This window comes from Epinephelus fuscoguttatus, linkage group LG6 (assembly GCF_011397635.1).
Source record: "Epinephelus fuscoguttatus linkage group LG6, E.fuscoguttatus.final_Chr_v1".
NCBI classification, from domain to species: domain Eukaryota; kingdom Metazoa; phylum Chordata; class Actinopteri; order Perciformes; family Serranidae; genus Epinephelus; species Epinephelus fuscoguttatus.
In genome coordinates this window covers 19,561,968-19,581,126 of record NC_064757.1, presented here as the reverse complement: position 1 = coordinate 19,581,126, position 19,159 = coordinate 19,561,968, and the positions used below count along the sequence as shown (strand labels likewise).

Genomic DNA, 19,159 nt, shown 5'->3' with positions numbered 1-19,159 from the left:
TTTTGGGAGATCTCCGACTTTTGTTCAGACAGCTTCACACTGACCTTGGACTCAAACTCAATTTAGCTTTTCCTTTCTTTTTGTGTTGCCTCCCTCTTTGTGATGTAGAAAGTACTGTCTGAGAGACACCATTTTAAAAACCGTTGTGTTTTGATTCCGTATTCAATCAGATCTACAAAGGGGTGTGTGGGGGCGCGGATGTGTGTTTGTGCGTGCCAGTGTGCATGTGAGCTCGCATACATAGCTTGTGTCACAAACCTAACACCTTTTCTTGTCCCTTCTTTACTCCCTAAAGCTGTTTATGCAAGGTGAGGAGACGGAGCTTTGTACAAGTTTGAGTGTTGTCTCCTTCGAGTGCTGTCAGAGGAAAACAGTCGTTGCAGAGATGAAGAGCGGATCAATCAGCCTTACCCTCCTCACCTGCCATATGTGTCATGTGTCTCTTGGCCTGTCGTTCTTATGTGCTGCAGGTAGATAAAATGCATAATCCCCCTCATTTGATTCAGGTGCATGTTTTGTCATGCTAGCATGTGGATGAAAGTGATGGCTCTCAGCGTTTTGAGTTTTCCAAGTGTGCACATTACCCTCTGAATAAACTCCGCTGTAGGTTAGGCATTGTTTGTATTTGTGTGTTTTGCAGTATACCACGAAGCAGTGTTGTGCACATTCACACTTAACAAGAGCAAGCTCAAAGTTAAGTTCACACAAATTAAAATGAACTAATTCCCATTCTCAACTTGAATTTTGATTTAAGTTGTCGTCCAAAAAATAAACAAGTTTATATTCATTTCTTTCTGTTTTGTTTTTTTTTTTTTTTGGTAAATAAAATATATTTATTTCCCAAGACTGGTAGGATGTGTTGTTTCAAATTAGTTGCTGATACGGCTGACAGTTGGACTTGTTTTTCAGACTTGGCGGGCACAATTTGCATAAAAGTGTGACATTTTTTTGTTGGAATCTGTACTGATTTTTTCAAAAAACTCCTTAAAACATTCATATGAACTGACTGTAGCAGTACCGTTAGTTGCGTTGTCTGAAATGCCAGTTGCACTAGCCTTGTCGGTGTTGTGTCAAAGTCTGTTCCCCCTTCAAATAGTGTTTCCGTCTTGTTAAAATGTGTAGCGCCCCCTTCAGTGGTTAGGTTACGATATATCTTTGGTTTAGATTTAGGGGGAGAAACATATTTACAGCGAAACAGTAGGGATGGGCGATATATCGAATGCACTTGATGTATCAAATGACTATATCGCGAACACTAAGTATAAATGGTCACATCAGCATCAGACTTGTTTTGGAGTTTTGGTTCTTTTGCTCTCCCCTGTGGTTCTCCCACTCTCAGAAACGCACAAAGAAAGAAAGACTCACAAACATGAAATGTCAAACACTCACTCCTCCACCCATCCAGATCACTGTCTGCTGAGCGATAGCAGATGAGGTGTGTTTCCCATCTGCAGGGCTCCGAAACCTTAATACTTAGTCGCATTTTGCGAACATGGAGCATCACTGTGACTTGCAAATATTATCAATACATGGACTGGAGGACTGTTAGTTTGTATCAAGCTAACAGAGAAGAAATCGTCATGTTTAACAGCACTGCGATAACAGTTTACTTAAAGAGATTAACAATAGCATGAACAGAGGATGAATGTGTTGTTGTACCTGCAAGGTTCCAGACCACGACCTTTTGGTCACACTTTGCTCACAGCGAAATAAATCCTCACGTTTAAGCGTGCGGTGGCAATAGTTAGATGTTTTGCTAACTGCTAACATTTTAGTGTACACCAGAAGCCTAACTCTCACAATGAAAACATAATACTTTTGGCCCGACATGAGCCGGGTGCTTTAGAATAAAAAGCACCGGTGGTTTGGCTTTGATTTACTTATATTATTACAATATTTTATTTAGCTTAATTATAACAGTACATTATTTAATGTTATTACAACAGTACTTTATTTAGCTTTGTTAACGACTTTATTTTACCTAAATGTAACTGTAGTTTATTTAATTGTCTTGTATTTTAGTACGTCAGAGACAATTCCAAAATATTGTGATATATATTGTGTATCACAATATAGCCTAAAAATATCAATGTCCATGCCAGATGTAGAAAATCCTTGGGTGACATTCATTAGTTGCAAATGTATACGTTAAGTCTATTGTTCACCAAAAACATGAACACATTCAATGATTGCGCTCTTTTAGCGCATTCATGCACAGCACTGTCTGTAAGTGTTGCCTTTACAAATAATTTGATTGCAGAATTTCCACTTTTTCTGTACACAGTGCACCTCACAACTTTTTGTCATATTTATCTCTTCCTCAAAAATCAAAGGAGAGAAAAGGCTTTTTAATGCTATTAATTTAAACCAAAACAAAATTACTATTGCTCCAAGATTCACAAATATTGTACAGTGACTAAGACTAGATGATAATACAACTTGACTGATCAATTGTCAAAAAACAAAACAAAACAAAAACAGTAGTAAAATAGGAGTAACAGGAGTAAACAGGAGTAAAATAGGCCTTTATTTTAGATAGTGATCAGTTGAAAAACATACAAACGGCTTCCTTAAATAAAAGCCTTCAAATATATCTGAAAATGTATGTAATTTATATGGTCAGAAACATAATTAATTAGGCCATTAAATTATATTATGTCAAGTCAATAATAATTGATAACTAGTCGAAAATATAACAGAAACTGCAAATAAAGATGCAGCACAGCATAAGACAGAAGTTCTAGGTGTTCTCCAAGAGCCAGTCTTAGTTCATATGCATTATAATACTGTATGTTAAGCTCACTGTCCATTTTAACATAATATAATCTGCCAAATGCAAGATGAGATGATGTCATATTCATAAGATTTTAGTCAAACTCAGGAGGAAACAGTAGTAAGAAAAATACAAACTTGTCTTAAACTAATCGAATAAAGCAAAAGGCATTCAATTTCAATATGTCTTATTTGTTTATCATTGCTCTTCCTCAGAACTGTGAGCATCACGTACCAAAGAAAAATAAATCACAGTGGGTTTTGAAAACTACCAAATATATTCTACTATTTGTCCAGGTCACTCCCCTATTCCCATCCTCCTGGTCATTAGGCTCATTGTTCCACTCGAGGCCCGTAGGTTTAGACTAGCTAAAATTGTCCTCCTCTGAGAATACAACACTCTTATCCAAGGCATCCTGCAGCAAGGACAAAATCAACACAGGGAAAAAAGTTAGTGTCGCCACTGCCTGTATCAAAGAACAGGGGCATCTGATGCCCTAGTTTCTCTTTCGAGGTGTACTTCTACATTCCAGTTGATATAAGCTTTCATCTCTACTTTCTTGCTCTCACAAGTGTGCTTAATATCCCACTTTGCCTTACAAGTTGGCAAAGGCAGAGACACACCTTCCTCTGTTTGTGTGCAAGTGTGTGAGGCAGTTGCAGATGAACGGGGAGGGACCAGAATGTCAGCATGCTGTGGACAGGTCAGGTCACTCAGACCATACACAATATATGTCACTCGACGCTGTAGCGCAAGGACTCAGCAACACACACAAGCTACTGAAGGCTGGGGCATAAATCACAATTATTGAAGCTAGAGACACTGACTTGTCTGACCGCAGAGTGCAACACAGCACAACATAGGGAACTTCTGCAAATAAGCCTCTCTCCCCTTTCTACCCTTGCTGAATGACACTCCCAGAATAGCGATTCGTGTGGGTCCCCGGTAGCCAAACGAGACAGGACAGGAACACAAAGTTAGTGTATTTTCGGGGCACAGCCAGGAGCCTCAGTGTCAGCACAGAGAAGAGAAAAAGGCAGATCGGTGTGTGTTCTCGCACTGAGCCAGTGACCTGGGTAATTAGGAGAATGTGTGTGTGTGGGCGTATGTGTGTGTTCAACCATGTGTTTGACTACCAGTCCCAGCAACCGCCTCCTGTCTCCACCCCCTCCCTGTCGGGTGACAGGGACAGGTATTTGTCGTTACTATTAGTGAGCGATTAGGCTGCCATTTCCTTTCGTGTTTTTAACACGTCGGGAGCTTCTGGATTAAAGAATTAACATGTGACTGTCAAGGTGGAGAAGAGACAGACAGGTAGAAGTGTCATATGAGAAATAGAGGAGAGTTACACAGCATGCTGCTGCTCAGATAATACAAACTGTACAAACAATTGCACACAGTCCTGTAGACAAACACACACACATTGTTTCTTTCCTGTCTGCTTCTAAAAGATATGATTTGGACTGACATTGGCTCCAGACTTCCTTACACAACTCTGATGAGTAGGCTGACCTTGGCTCAGTCTAACCCGGTGTGACCTCCTGTCCTCCAAGCTCCCCTCAAAGACAAAGCCTCATTAAGAAGGAAAATGGCCCAAGAGCGGTCACTGTGGCGTTGTGCGTGCATGCATGTGTACATGTACACATTTGTGGTTGCCTGGTGTAACACTGTCTCTATCTCAGAACACCCCTAGTGGCTTCACAAGGGTATTATGTTTTATTCAGCATGACCACAACACAATGCTACAGTACAGAGAGGGATAGATTTAATGTAATGTAAATGAGCTGAGCAGTGTTCAGGTAACTGGTGATGTTTTAATTGTCAAACTACAGGTTTAATTATATGTATTAAAATCTCCAAGAGGTAAAAGTTGCCACTCATTGGAACTCCGAAATGCAAATAGTTTTACTACTTTTAACATGTCCCTTTCATTTGCTTTGCTAAACTTGGACATCATTCTAGAAATTAAAAGAAAATCTAACTTAAAGAGAATCGAGGCTCATATTTTATTTGCCTTATTTCAGGTCTTCTCTGTCTTCACACTGATAAAGCTACAGTAGGTATGCAAAGAGCTATGTATGCATTGTAAAATGCAGGGATTGTCGACTGGCACTATTGTCCCCCAAAGCTTTGGCTAATAGGCTGTAAGATGTTGATTTAAGGACAAGAAGGGAATGTCAGCAGTGTAATAATGGGGGTGCACCTCATGGAACGAGGAATAAAAGAAGACATGTTACCTGGATTTGCATTTCTAATGTTGATAACTTAGCTTAGCAAGCATTGGGGGTAATTTCGAGGGGGGGGGCTCAGCGCTGCAGAACATGCACACAATGCGCTCACTAATAACGTCTCCTGTGAATCCACTTCAGACCTTTACATGTATACCTTTACCCTTTCAGAGCGACAAATTTCACAAAATTGCCTGTAATCGCTCGTATTATATAACCATAAATGTTATTTTGAATATAGAAACAGTAATTTTAGCAATTTACTATAAAATAAACAACAAACACTGCAGAAGACACAAATCAGATGAAGTGGCTTTTTCTCATCACATGAAGTTAACAAGAAATGCCTGTTGTAAGTTAGCCAGGTCACTGCGGTTTTAAAATTTTGCTTATTTTTTCAGCTCAACAGCTGTAATCCCTAAAGTATTATATTTATGTTGATATTTTCATAGCATTCAATTTCTCATACTGGCTGCCAATTTGCATTTTGGACAAGGAATGCTAATAATTTTGTTATTAAATCTTGGGAGCAAAGTGGCAAGGAGTCATTGTTCTCTGGAATGATTTTGTAGTTTTTAATATGCACCGATTTATTTTACCCACTTTATCCTAAAAGTCAGGAAAGGATTGTCGAAAATTAAATTCACAGCACAACAGATGTCAGACTTACTCTCCGCATGCACGTGCTGCAACAGCAGTTTTATGACGATAATGATTTCTCGCCTTCTTTTCCTATATTGACACCTGCCTCCCAGATCAATGGCAGACAGTCCAACAGGTAGACAGAATGCAGGAAACATTGTGCCGTTAGTTCTCTCAACATAATAAGTTCCCCGGGGTACATCCCAAGACTTTATTACCGCTGCTTTCCTCCAAGCGAGAAACTTTGAGGCGATAAGGAAAGGAAAGAACAGAGGAGAGGAGAAGAGAGGATGATGAGAGAAGGGGGAAAATCGGGACACACGGCACGTCATTATTGATGATGGGAACTCAATGGATGAAGAATTTCAAGTAAATGAAATAAAAAGGAGCTTTTATTCAATGAGTTGTCATTAAATTTCAGGTATTTGGCTTATCTCAGTAGGGCAGTCGCTGGAGTCTTGCAGAGCACATTCCAAACAATAACATAATTCATTCCTTGTTGAAAATCCGATTCAACATCTGTTTTATACAGTGTCTGTCGTCTCTTGTGCTGTCAGACAATAGAATAAACAGCAACTGAAACTTAGATTTCAAGGTCATGAACTGACTGTACAGGGTTTTGAGGAAAGCAGATATATTGCTCTACAAAACTGAGTGTTAATGCGATGTGAAATTATAAGCACACTTGAGTTATATGCATAAATTATTATGATTACCTCCAAAATGTAGCAGGTCAGATAAACAAATACTGAATACAACCAGTTAATGTAATTAATTGGTTCATCATTAATGTTATGTTGTATCTAACCCTTACCCTAATTACATTTTTCATGAATTTGAAATTTGACTTTTCAAGATGTACGTTGGTGTATAAAAACTAAATATGATATAATTACTAGCCAAATAGTTGTTTAGACGTAATAACTGAATGAATTACATGAGTACATTGCTTTATATGCACTTAAAATGTACATGTGATATCCCAATGTTGATCAGCTGTGGCAAGATATTTGACCTCTTCTGAAATATTTCCATAAGTCATGGAAGAAAGGAGGATGTACTTGACAAAAGGAGGAGTGATATTTGGAGTAATGGGACGCACCGCAGGTGTAGCCTACCTTCTGCTTGTAATAAATGACGTCCGGCCCCTTAAAGACAATTCTATTACCTCCCCAGTCATGTGCAATCAGTCTCTGTCAGGGAAATGGATATGCACACGTGTTACCAAATCGGTAGCCAAGGCCCTATCAATACAGGCTGATCTCAAGATTTATGCCACTGCTCTGTTGGCTGGTGGCTGGTACACATTTCTGACTGAATCACAGCCAAGTCTTTCAGTCAGGATCTAAGTACAACCATCCATATCTAATAGTTATGGATGACTTCCAAGGGAATATAATGCTGTTGTTCATGTTCATTGTAAATATCCCTTTAAACTAAGCCGTTTGTTTCATGACTTTTTCAAGCCTGTTTTCATCAAAGAACAAGAAGAAAGTTTGCCACAATATTTTTAGCACTGTGGACCTGTGATGGACCATTGGGACTCATTATTTTCTCTTGGAGACGAGCATAACTTCCCCTAAATGCTCTAGTCTCCTGTTCCTCTCGGAGGTAGCAACATTTACAGACACACATCACTTGCAGGATTAAAACCCTGGGATGCCTCTTTTCCAACCAGTGCCGCTTGTTGTTTACTGGCAAGCGAACCACATGGCTTGAATTTTTCTGTAGTATCTTCTGTTTTATGTTTATTTTCTTTTTCTCTGTGTTTTTTCTCTCTCTCTTCTCTTTTTTCTATTGCCATTTTGCATTTGCCCTGCGAGCATGAAACCAAAGTCAATGAGAACCAGGGGTGTATGGGTCCCAGCAGGGGTGAGGGGATCAGACCCTCTTTGAGTGTCACATGTGGGGCTGGTTAAATCAGGGGGCAGACCTAAACGTACACACGCACGCACGTGCACGCACACTCACACTCTTTTGTAAAAGGGGGCCTCTGAATAGTGGTGTCATTTTTAACCTCGTCCAATACTTCCATTATTAGAGCACGGTGGTCATAATGAGAAATATGCTCTGGAAATACTCAACAGTGTACTAATGATGTCATGATGCTATTAGTTTACACAGAGCGATCAGGGAATCAATCATTTGCTGTCCAAATGTAGGAACATATGCACTGTACGCATCCTGCATGATTGTCTCTTTATGTGTCTGTGTGCTGACATATGTGCGTGTCCAAAATTTTCCTGAATATCTGCACGCCCACCTACAACTAGCATCTTTTTTTTTTCCTCCCAAGTTGCACCTGATACATTTCTCTCCTCTTGTGACTGTCCAAATATTTGAGTAGGAGAGACATTTAAGAGAGACCTTGAGAGCAGCACAATAACCCTCCACTTATGTCTCTGTTGGAGGGGAAGAAATAAAAGCGAAAAAAAGCTTTCTCAGGCGGGGGCCCGAACATCTGGAGTGCAGGAAAACACCTAAAGCTGCCCTGATTAAAATCACACTTTTCCTCCTGAGCTGTGACAAAATGACACTTAAAAACAGCCAGCCTTAGAATAACACACTCACATATTAGAATAATACAACTTAAGTCTCTCTTTTATTAGATAAGGGTAAGCACAAATACAGGCTGGCTCAGGTTCAGCTGGTGCTGTGATGTCTGTTTAGCCTGCGCGTTACACGCCACCTCAATAGCTAAGCTAAGTTTTGTTTTCTTCTCCCCTCTTTAGCTAATTTGTTTGTGGACTTTTTCAATTCTCATAATTTCATCTTAAACTTGCCTCTTAAACCTTGACCTCCTGAGTTATTGTCGAGTCCTGTGGGCTAGAGTGCAGGCTGGGTGGCCGGGCCAGAGAGGCAGGAAAGAGGAAAGGCTACGTAGACTCTTTGGGATCTGTTTACACAAACGGGAAGCTTTTTGGTGGGAGATAAAAGTTAGTAACAGCATTGAAGTGCTTTTCCCATCGACTCTGGAATCCTCCTCACATCGACCCTTCTCCTGTCACTTTAACAGATGTTTGCTTTAGGAAACTGTAAACGATGTCTGCATTTCAATTTCTGTTATCATCTTATTACTATAACTCTCCGAGCATCATATTAAAGACTTGGCGTGGACTGTATATCTACTGACAGGCCAAACACAAAACTTTGTAGCGTGTATAACAAGCAGCACAGCACATGCTGACCTCAGAGGACATTATTAGGAGCAGTTTTGTCATCAAATCATGTTAAAAAGAGACTGCTGCTGCGCACTGACAGATACAGCGAACACAAGCTATGTACCTGATTCCAAAGAGGCATGTAAAAATCAAGCCCTCTATCTATGACCCACTGTTTGTCCGCGTAAACCTCTACACCGTAATCCCTTTAGTGTTCAATTAATCCACTCACTGCTGTTCCAACTTTGTATTACACACCGATTTGTATAACCCTCTCGCATAAGCTGTCTGTATCTATGTTAGCTCAGCTCTTGGTTTTTGCAGCCTTTACCATCACCTCCACCACCAAACAGGCAGACAGACAGAGGGAGAGAAGAGAGCAGGGAGGGAGGGAGGGTCAACATCAAATGTGATGAATGCCTTTCTACGGAAAAGCTGTACGGAATGTCCTTGACTTTAATCAAAACTATTTGTTTTTGGGGCGGCTCGTCTGTTGTCTCATGCGCTCATGTCCACTGATAGCCTGACATTAATGACAACATAAATCAGGCCAAGTGACGCTGGGGTTTTTGGTAATGTTTCAGGGCCGCTACAGAGATGGCGGTCATTGAGGAGGATGAGGAGGAGAGCGAAAAGTCTGTTGGAATGCCAGATTATGTGGGGGTTAACTAGCCCCTTGAGGAAAAAAAAATAGGACTGAAGTTGAGCTGTGCCAGAGCCAAGAGAACCAAAGCTAAGCTGTTTTTAATATGCATGAGATAATATGTTAGAGACAAGGGCTACATGATCATATTTTGTCCAGAATGTTTTGCACAGAGCACAGGGGGGAAAAAGAAATAAACATTGCCACTTTTCCTCCTAAAAAAAAAAAAAAAAATAGTAGTGGAAGTGCAGCTGATTTGTAATACAGGATTCTTTTCTTTCTCCATACAGCCACATGGTAACATTTGTACTTCAGCAGCATCAAAGACTTGGGCCAAACATGTCTGATAAGCTGCTCTCTGTGGATATGTGAATGCCATGATTCTCTGCTGCACATCCCTCATCCGTCGCTTGGATAGTCCGCTCACATAAACACACAAGCCCTCGCTGGGCCAGGATCTAAACAAATCTGACATGATTGATTTGACAGAGGCTATGAGATAACTGTTCATCGGCCAATACGCTATGAATAGAAAGGCCCTGAAACCTTTGTACAGTAGGGATGGGCTAAACACACACTGCTGCCCATTTGTGTGTTTGAATAGAGGGGGGAAAGGCTGAACAGATGTTTAGTATTTCTAAGGGTCAGCTGGTGTAACTCTACCGCAATTAGCTAGGATTTCAGGCGTTAAGACGTTCTGTTTTGGGTCAGTGTGAACTTTCACACGCAGAAATCGTTAAGATATGACAAAGCGTAGACTGTAGGAGTCTTTTACTATGTTTCTGTTACTATGGTCAAGTGCTTATGCTATATCTTCCATGGATGGCAAATATAGACATTTTCAGAGCTCAAATATGCTCCAAATATGTAATTTTCTAATGAGCACGGAACTGAAAATGTAATTATTGTTCAATGAAAACATACCGCTCCTGTTGAAACAATAGAAAGAAATTCATCTCTCTTCTCCTTCTAATTGGAAATGCATACAGCTTTTTTAAAGCAGCACAGTAAGTGGTGTGTGGCTTTTTTCCCCCCTTGTCACAGTCAATGCAAAACTAAGGAGCAGTACATAGATCACAATCACAAGAGCTGTTTGGTTGAATCTCACATTGCCAAGAGAAAGCTATCTAGACAGTGCCTGCCAAAAGGAGTGTGCATTTCTAATCCCTAGATGGCTCATAGGCGCAACAAATCTTATCTATCTACATGCTGTCAAAAAATGTCACTGCCATATCAAATAGAGGAGACGATACCTGAAGGAGAGGTGCTGGAGGGAGGGAAAAAGGAGAGGAAATATACAACAATGTGCATTTTCACCAGTGCACACACACACGCACACACACACACACACACACACACACACACACACACACACAAATACACTGGAGAGACATGGAGCTGTCGTCAGTTGACAAACAAATGACAGACAAATGACATGTTGGAACACCTCCACCAGGCCTGATAGTAATCGCCCTGTGAGATTGTGCCAATGGCATATCTTATGGAGAGAGAGAGAGAGAGAGGGAGAGAGAGAGAGAGAGCCAGGCCTGTGTGTCATTTTACACAAACAAAACCTCTGCCAAACACCGGATGTGATTGCTTCCACCACTGTCAACTGTGTCCAATCTAATCTGTCTGTCAATCTGGGTTGCAGGGAGTCAGGGCATGGTTAAAAGAGGAATGATGGAGAGGTGGAATGGTAAAGAGGGGGAGAAAAGGTGGATTTGTGTTATTGGACAGAGGATTTGATGCTATAGCTGTCGCAGTGCGTTAACATATATGCTCCTGGTTAAACTTGCTGTTTTCTGCTCCTTTGGTTTTAAACAGTTACCTGCATGTGCATGTGAAACAAACTTAAAGAATATGTAACTGAGGTGCATGCTCCATGTTAAAGTGCATTAAAGTCTTTCTAGTCCGTCCTCTGCCCTCACTGTCACTTTGTTATATTCACATTTGTATACATGTGCATGTATTTGTGTATCTGTATATGTTTGTGTGCGTGTGTGTGCACATGTGTGTAGAGGCCGCATTGCACTGTGCAGGGTGGGGTGTCATGTATCCAGCAGAGAAGCTGGTAGATAATTGGCATCATGGTCAGACTCTCAGCAGTCTGAGCTGACCCGAGAGCTGCAACAAAGTGAGGGAGAGAGGGAGAGAGACACAGAGACTGAGTGTAACCTAATGACAAAAAAGACTGAGTACATATATAATACAGGAACAGGGGGTTATTTATTTATTTATGAGTCTATGAGGGGGGATATGAATATGATGATATGTGTGTGTGTTACATGCGTGTGAGTGTGCACTTGTGTCTACATGGGAATGTATCTGCAACTGTTGCAGGCACCTGCACCATTAGTCGCAGCACATGTACACACATTAGAGTGCGCATGCACGTATGTACTTGTGTGACTACAAATGTGTGTACAGCAAGATAAAATGTTACATGTCAGTATGGGTGCAGGCAAAAAACCCCTCAACAATCAATGCATTTATCTTTTGAATCATACGTCCTAATCAGGCCAAATTATACTTTTATGCATGATGCACTTATGACTCATCAAAGTGTCATGGCGGGCCATGCTCTGCGACCTTTATGTTTGTGTGTGTGTGTATGTAAGCGTCAGACTCAGGACCCTGCTGGCGGATACAGTATAATGTGTGCTTTTGCTTCTCCCTTAATTCAATCAAGTCCCTTCCATTGCCGTGGCCTCTTTATTCCAATTCGATTAGTGGGCAAAAGCCATCAAGATTTCCTGGACAAAATGAATGCTTGTATTAATCCCCGCAATTTCCATTTAAAACGTACGGGCATCGACTTGATTAATAAGGGCTGATGCTGAATAATTACACAGCAAACACAGGAAGGGTTATAGGAAAAGCACAGCTGGGCCTGCCCCCAAACGCCCTCTGGGAAACCAAAGAGGGAGGGGGGGTCAAAGTAAAGCAATGGCAATGACTGAGGTGATGAATCTCTTAGCTGGCCCCTTATGCAATTAACGAGCAACGCTTCTATTAATTTGGTTCCCCCAGAGTGGTGACTGGTCAGATGTCTCAGGGTCAAGGGTCAGGGGTCGAGAGCAGAGGTCAAGCCAACAACAGCACGGAATAAGATAGAAAGTAGGAAGAGAGAGGGAGAGAGAGGAGGAAAATATGACACCTTAATCAAATTCCAAATAAATTATAAAGACTGGGGTTGCCTTTAGTTTCTAACATAAGCACATTTTGTGCCGGGATTCATCAGTTATTCTGTCCAAAAGGTATCCATGAGCATGAGGTATTCGGGGATGTAGGTATGAAAGGAAACATCCAGTGCACATTTAATTGGGAGTGATCAATCGTTGCATGCAGTGTTTGAGCATTCAATAAAGGCCCAATCAATTGTGAGGTCGTGCTGGAGGGAGAGAAGACAAACAATGGCAGTGTTCTTTAAGGAACAGATTACAAGTTAACATTTATTCGTTGGAGATATCGTAAGGGCAGCGTCGCCACCGGTGTAATATTAAACTAGTGATCCATCGTCATCCATTACAAATGTCGCATTGATCTCGCCCACATTGACTTTTCCCTCCGGTTCTGGGTGGTGGAGAATGTTTTATCCTGCTCTGTGTACTGCTGCTCATGTCCCAAACTCTATTTATTTTCAAAGAGCATGTGAAGGAATCATCATAGCATACTAAGTATTTCATGACAAAACCTGAGACCATTGTATTCTTTTAGGTTGTGTTATATTATGTAGAGCTTTTGTATGTGTTTTTGGTATGCACTGAAAAGGTGCAATGCATATCTAATGCAAGCTCCAACTAATAACTCCCCTTTTGTGCTCAGACACCTCAAGTTTGTCAGTTTGTGTCTTTTTGTTGTCTCAGTCAAGTTAAAATCAGAAGGTGGTTTCACTTAAGCTCTACTGGCACTCAGGCTCTGAAACAGTCTTCCAGTTAGGATTACGTCTCCTCGCACAGTCTCTGTTTTTAAATCTTTCCTCAAAACCTACATTTATTGAATCACTTTCCTGACTAATATAGCTTTTTACTGCTTACAAGTTAGTGCTCTGTCATGCTTATCCATACCTATGTACTGTGATCTGAGTTCTGCTAAAGACGTTAGGGTCATAACTCAAAGTCAGAGCCCACTATCCATTAATAACTCTTAATAACAGTCTTACTGACCTCACTCTGGATACTCTCATGCTAGGCAGCAAGCACTTCAAAAGAGGTCCAGCGGCCTCAAGGTTAATGCCGTACCAAATAAAGGGAGAAGTTGTTAAAATTAACACTGTGCCAAGGCAGCTCTGTTTCCCTTTGGAATATAGGGAGTCTTGATCCTTTTATGTTTGAGAGAAAGCATTCCCACATGTTTTCAAATACGGGGGAAATGCTCCAGGGATGGACTGTCATGGCTGCCTCCTGTACGGCTTCAAAATACCTCTTTGTTAAGTGGCGGCGAAGGGGGAAATGAAGTCTGACACTATTTTGATTCTGAAAACACCGTCCGGGCTCCCCCTGCCCTAACGATTATCATAGTTCTTAAAAGTGTTGCATGCATGGACGGAAACTCTGAGGTATGACGGACGATAGTTCATCTTCAAGGTTCAACTTTACTGCCTTCCTCCTGTTACAGCACCCCTAATTTCTTCCTCACTTCCCCTGTTTCTTTATGCCTGTCTCTCTCGCTTGCTGGCTCTCTCTAAAAAGGAGTGTTTATGTTTCTTTTTAATTAAAAAGCATTTTGTTATTGCGGGATTCTATTCTACTTCAGTATAAATAATTGGTTAATCAGCCTAAGCAATGTTAAAATGTATTGCTTTAGTGAGTGTTTGTGCTTTCTCTGCTTAGTGCCACAAGTGGATAATTACATGAGCATATTTGTGTTTCTATACAAGCTGTTTTAGAGTATGGTGTTTAATTTGCAGATACTGCATTTCATTCTACATGCCTTTATATTTACTAGTAGATAAGAACCACAAAGTGATTTGCCCTTAGCTAATTTTGCCATCTGTTGACAGAAAAGCTCCCCCTCGGAGTCTCGCAGCAGTTGAAGTAGAGCAACACAGTGAAAGAAGACTAACCCTAATCAAAAAGACAAAACAACATATGCTTATACTCTTGCAGTTTGAGCAGAAGTTCCTCTCTAATATGCGGTGCCACAGATGACTGACATTGTTTTGTTTCAGCTGCACTTTTCCCATCTGCCAGCAAATAGGCTGGATTCATTACATGAGGACAAGATGATTCAGTCAGTGTGCATGCGCTTGTATGTGGGAGTTTTTATGTTTGGACATGTGTGGTGAACATGGATGTTGGTGTGTATGTCATGCTTTCGGGAAGTACACATGACTTAAGTATCGATCTACTCAGTGTTGAGTCCCCTCTTAGGATGCAGAGGGCAGTCGAGGAAGAACAGCCAAGGCTCTCATCTAGTCTCCCCCTGGCCCTACTTCCATTGCATCTCTAACTATTGTTCACAGACACAGATCAAGCACCAAGTGGAACTGCAGAGCCAAGGGACTTGGATTGGTGGTGGGGGGAGAGGGGGCTGAAGAGGGAGGTGGGGGTTCCCTAGTGAAGGAGAGAGAGATAGAGAGATGGAAGGAAAGCAGGATAGATGGGGCTTGTCTCTATCTGCCTCCCTCCTCTTGAAGGCCGACCCGACAGGGTCCTAAGCCTGGCTCAAGGGGCTTATGCAGATTCAATGACCTTTTTCCAAGGGACCAGATTTTACACTTAAATTACCATTAGAGCGGTGGTCTCCCCTGAGGGGGGCATGGACCAACCAAACCCCCCAGCAGGGGTTAAAAGCCACAGTGGCACTGTGTCGGGGCTGCATGCTAAACGATGTGGAACACATGTAAACTACAGAGCGGCCTCGCCGTTAGCACTGAATCACAAACTGAAATCGAGGTTATGAGGGGGGATTGGGTGTGTATTACACTTGTAGTCAGGGATTTTATTTTTCCGCCTTTATCCAGAATTCTTGATTAAAATCCTTAAATATATATGTATATATTTTGGGAGAGGGTGTTGTCTGGCATGGGTATTTGGTGCTGTAACCCCAAAGATTTTTCTTTGGCCCAGAATGATTCTCCACTTTAAGCATTGAATTATCACTGAAGAATACAGCAGTGATGTAATTTTGTATTCTCGGTGAATGAATTGGAGGCAAGACGAGTCCAATGAGAGAGGGTCTACAGGAAGATACATGGAAATACTTGGGTCTTATTGGCTCATAGGTCCTTCAAATCTTCTGTAGGTTACTATGCCAAATGCTAGCTAGTCAGTCATGGATTTACAAAGAGTTTTTATGGGTAAAAGAAGTCTAGGAGTGGCCAAAACATCCTCTCATGCAGAGCAAGGAAAACCGGTTGTGTAAACATCTGTATGAGTTTAAGTTACGTGAACATAATATGTGTTGTATATAGGTTATATGTTGTACTTTGCATTGCAGTGATAGCTTTGATGATAGCAATGATACCACCAAACTAGCCTAGTCTGGTGGTGGATAGCCAGAAAATGTTTGGGTCTTATCGATCTGGTATTCCCAGAAACAGTGATAACACCGAAGCAAGTTTTATGACCAGTCCAACTGTACTCTTTGCGTTTGTCGTTTTTAGACTTGATGAAACCACCCCCACTTCCACATGATGAAAGCAGGCTGCCTGACATCAAGGTCCAATGATTGGTTGCTAGCCCACTGCTAGCCAGTGCTCTTGAAAGATACTGTTGTTAGCTTGCTAGCACCGTCCATGACCCCTACAACTCACTCCCCACCTCTCGGAGACTACAAAGCTAGAAAGTTTGCTGATCCAGCAGTGAGTCAGGGACAGTTTGTGCTGGCTAAATTTGAGTTGCTACAGCCACTGAGGGTCTGTCTCTGTGAAATATGACAGCTGGAGTAGCTTGGAAAATAGGGATATGTAGTTAAAGGGAAACTTTGCCGATTTTCTACCAGATTTTTCTGCTCTTGTGTCCTTTGCCAGTCACATGCCTGCTGGTGTAAATGCCAGAGGAACTGGGTGATTTGCTGAGGAAGTGGGACAAGGTTTGTTACGGTCCATTGGTGGCTGTATCGTACTGAACTCGAGCAATCTTTTATTAGTGGAAAGTGAACTGAAGCAAATTCTTTTCCTCTAAGAGTTTTATCCAGGATAGCTCCACTTACATTCAGTGCTTCAATAGCTCAGTAAAACCCATTAAAATGATACAGAAAATTTTGCTCCAGTGCTAGACTGCACATTTTGTCATATGCCAACCCTATTTCTTTTAAATCATACGCAGACAAAAGGCACTTGAGACTTCATTGGAGTAGTTTTACAGCACCGATCACGCTAGCGAAGAAGGACATGAGAGGAAATGGAAAAACAGCAGAGTTCTGCCCTTATTTCTTCCCTCAAACATAAGAGAATGATGGCATCCCCCTACTCACACTGTAACTCTGCTGCTGGGACACAAGGACATACAAAGTGAACACACACACACACACACACACACACACACACACACACACACACACAATTTCACCTCCTCTTCCTATGGCCGCAGGTTTGTTTGTCTTTAATTCCCTGCTGCATGGGGGTAATGGGGACTCTGTGACAGCTGTCATTCTGCCGTGACCTCAACGGACTGCAGATCAGTAGTGGCATGATGATTGTCAGGATCAGGTGTACGCGCGTGTCTGTGTGTGTGAAGGTGTGTGCGTGAGACAGAGAGGGGAGGAGGACAGAGGAGGGTGGGGGCATTTGATGTGAAAATAGTGGTTAAATACTGAAAGGGACTTCCTCCAGTCGAAGACCCCCCCAGGCCCAGCAATATGCCACTACATATATGTCTATTCAGCAGGAGACTCGTTCTGACAGCAGGCCAAAACAAAACTCACACACTCATAGGCTGAAGTGACACAGGGCATTAGGAGCTGGAAAGGCAAAATCTAAGTAGAGACGAGGTGGCGTTTGAAACATTTCCTCCACATATTGCAAGCTTTGATGTAGTGAAATATTTGATTAGTGATGAAGTACCTCATTTCAGGCCACAACAGTAAAAATGTGTCCACAGTTACACTGCGGATTGTAATCATTTTCTTCTTTCTTACAGGAAATGACATTGTTACTCTGTGTGTTGGATTCAACTATTCCCCTGTCTTCCCCCTTCCCTCCACTTTCTCTCCAGTTTATGTTACCTACTGTAGAGGAGCTGTCAGAATGTGGAAAGAGAAGGAAAAAGAAACACATGATAGCGGGAGCAGAGCGCGGTCGACTGCTGCTCTAGGGGTGTGTGGGGTGCAGAGCCGAGGTGGGTAGGAGGGTGCGCGGGGCAAAGAGACAGAGAGCGAGAAGGTTCATAGTTAGTGGTGATTCTACTTATTGACACATCAGACCAGGCTGTGAGGTTGGTGCTCAGTTCAGCGGTCCCACTGGGAGTGGGTGTCTGCGGTCGAAGCCTTGGGTTAAACCATAGAAACAGCCGTGTGCTAAAATAAAAGTGAAAAAAATAGAAGTGGCGGGTGGTGGTGGGGGGGATACAGAGCAACATCTCCCATCATACTCTGCCTTTCTCCAACTAACACCCCCCAACATCCCCTCCTTATCATCACACTCTGAGCTGCCTGGGCAATGCTCACCTCCGATAGGACAGGCTGTCTCCCAGAGTGAGGGCCAAGGTGTGTGTGTGTGTGTGTGTGTGTGTGTGTGTGTGTGTGTAGGGCCCTGCCATTGTGCATGACTCATCCTAATTGGGAAGGTCTCTGCTCGGCAGCAGATCCTTCTCCTGCTGTTTCAGCCTGTTTAAAGTGATGAACCCGGGATGAGATCAACAGTCGGACACCACAGCTTTTATTGCCTCTGTGTTTGACCTCGTTCTGTCTTCCTCACCTCTGTGTGTGTGTGTGTGTGTGTGTGTGTGTGTGTGTGTGTGTGTATGCATGTGTGGCTCAAGAGTAGATCATTCACTTCATGGTTGTGTATGTGTATGCAATACAAAGTGTGTGTGTGTGTGGGGGAATTCGAAGAACAGCACAATTTGTATTGAGGCTGCCTCCCCTCTCTTTCCCTCTCTCTCCCTCTCACACACACACACACACACATACTCAACACACACACACACTCTCACCCCTCTAAAACGATTATATGTCAGCAATCCCCACAATTTGGTTCCTGCTAAAGCTGCTGTGAACTCATCGCACCCATCTGGGGAATTATGCAAGCTGTAATGCAGGTCTCACCTGCCAACGCACAGTGCAAGGCCAGCTGGGGGACTGGCCGTCATGTGATAAGTCTGCCCTGACCAGTTCAAAGCTGATTTGGCCAGGGGCTGATTGCTGGCAGCTAATCATTTTAGCAATACCTAGTAGCAAGGAAGTTCAGGGGAGGTGGAGGAAGAGAATGAGATGAGTCTGGGAGGGAAGAAGGTGTGGGGAAAGAAAGAGGAGTGAGAAAAAGAAATGGATCTTTATTTTTATCCCCCAATCTTTCTGTTGGCGTTATACTGCTGAACTTTTGATGAACTCAGAGATCTTTTTTGTTGTTTTTTAATTTTCCTCAGCTGAAGATTTTTAGTGAGTATACAGTGAAGTACCTTATTTGGACAGTGACATTTTTTGGTTGTTTTGGCTTTGTCTTCCAGCTTATTGGATTTCAAATGAAACAATGACAGTGCGGTTAAGATTGCCAACTTTTATGTTTAATTTTAGGTTGTTTACATCCACATCAGATGAGCCGTGA

The 19,159-nt window shown here is 42.1% G+C and overlaps 1 protein-coding gene across 2 annotated transcripts in view; it reads left to right on the top strand.

Annotated features, from left to right (window-relative positions):
• LOC125889835 (probable E3 ubiquitin-protein ligase HERC2) overlaps window positions 1-19,159 on the top strand; it is a 322,212-nt gene that overhangs the window by 161,508 nt on the left and 141,545 nt on the right. The gene's annotated exons all lie outside the window — the stretch shown is intronic.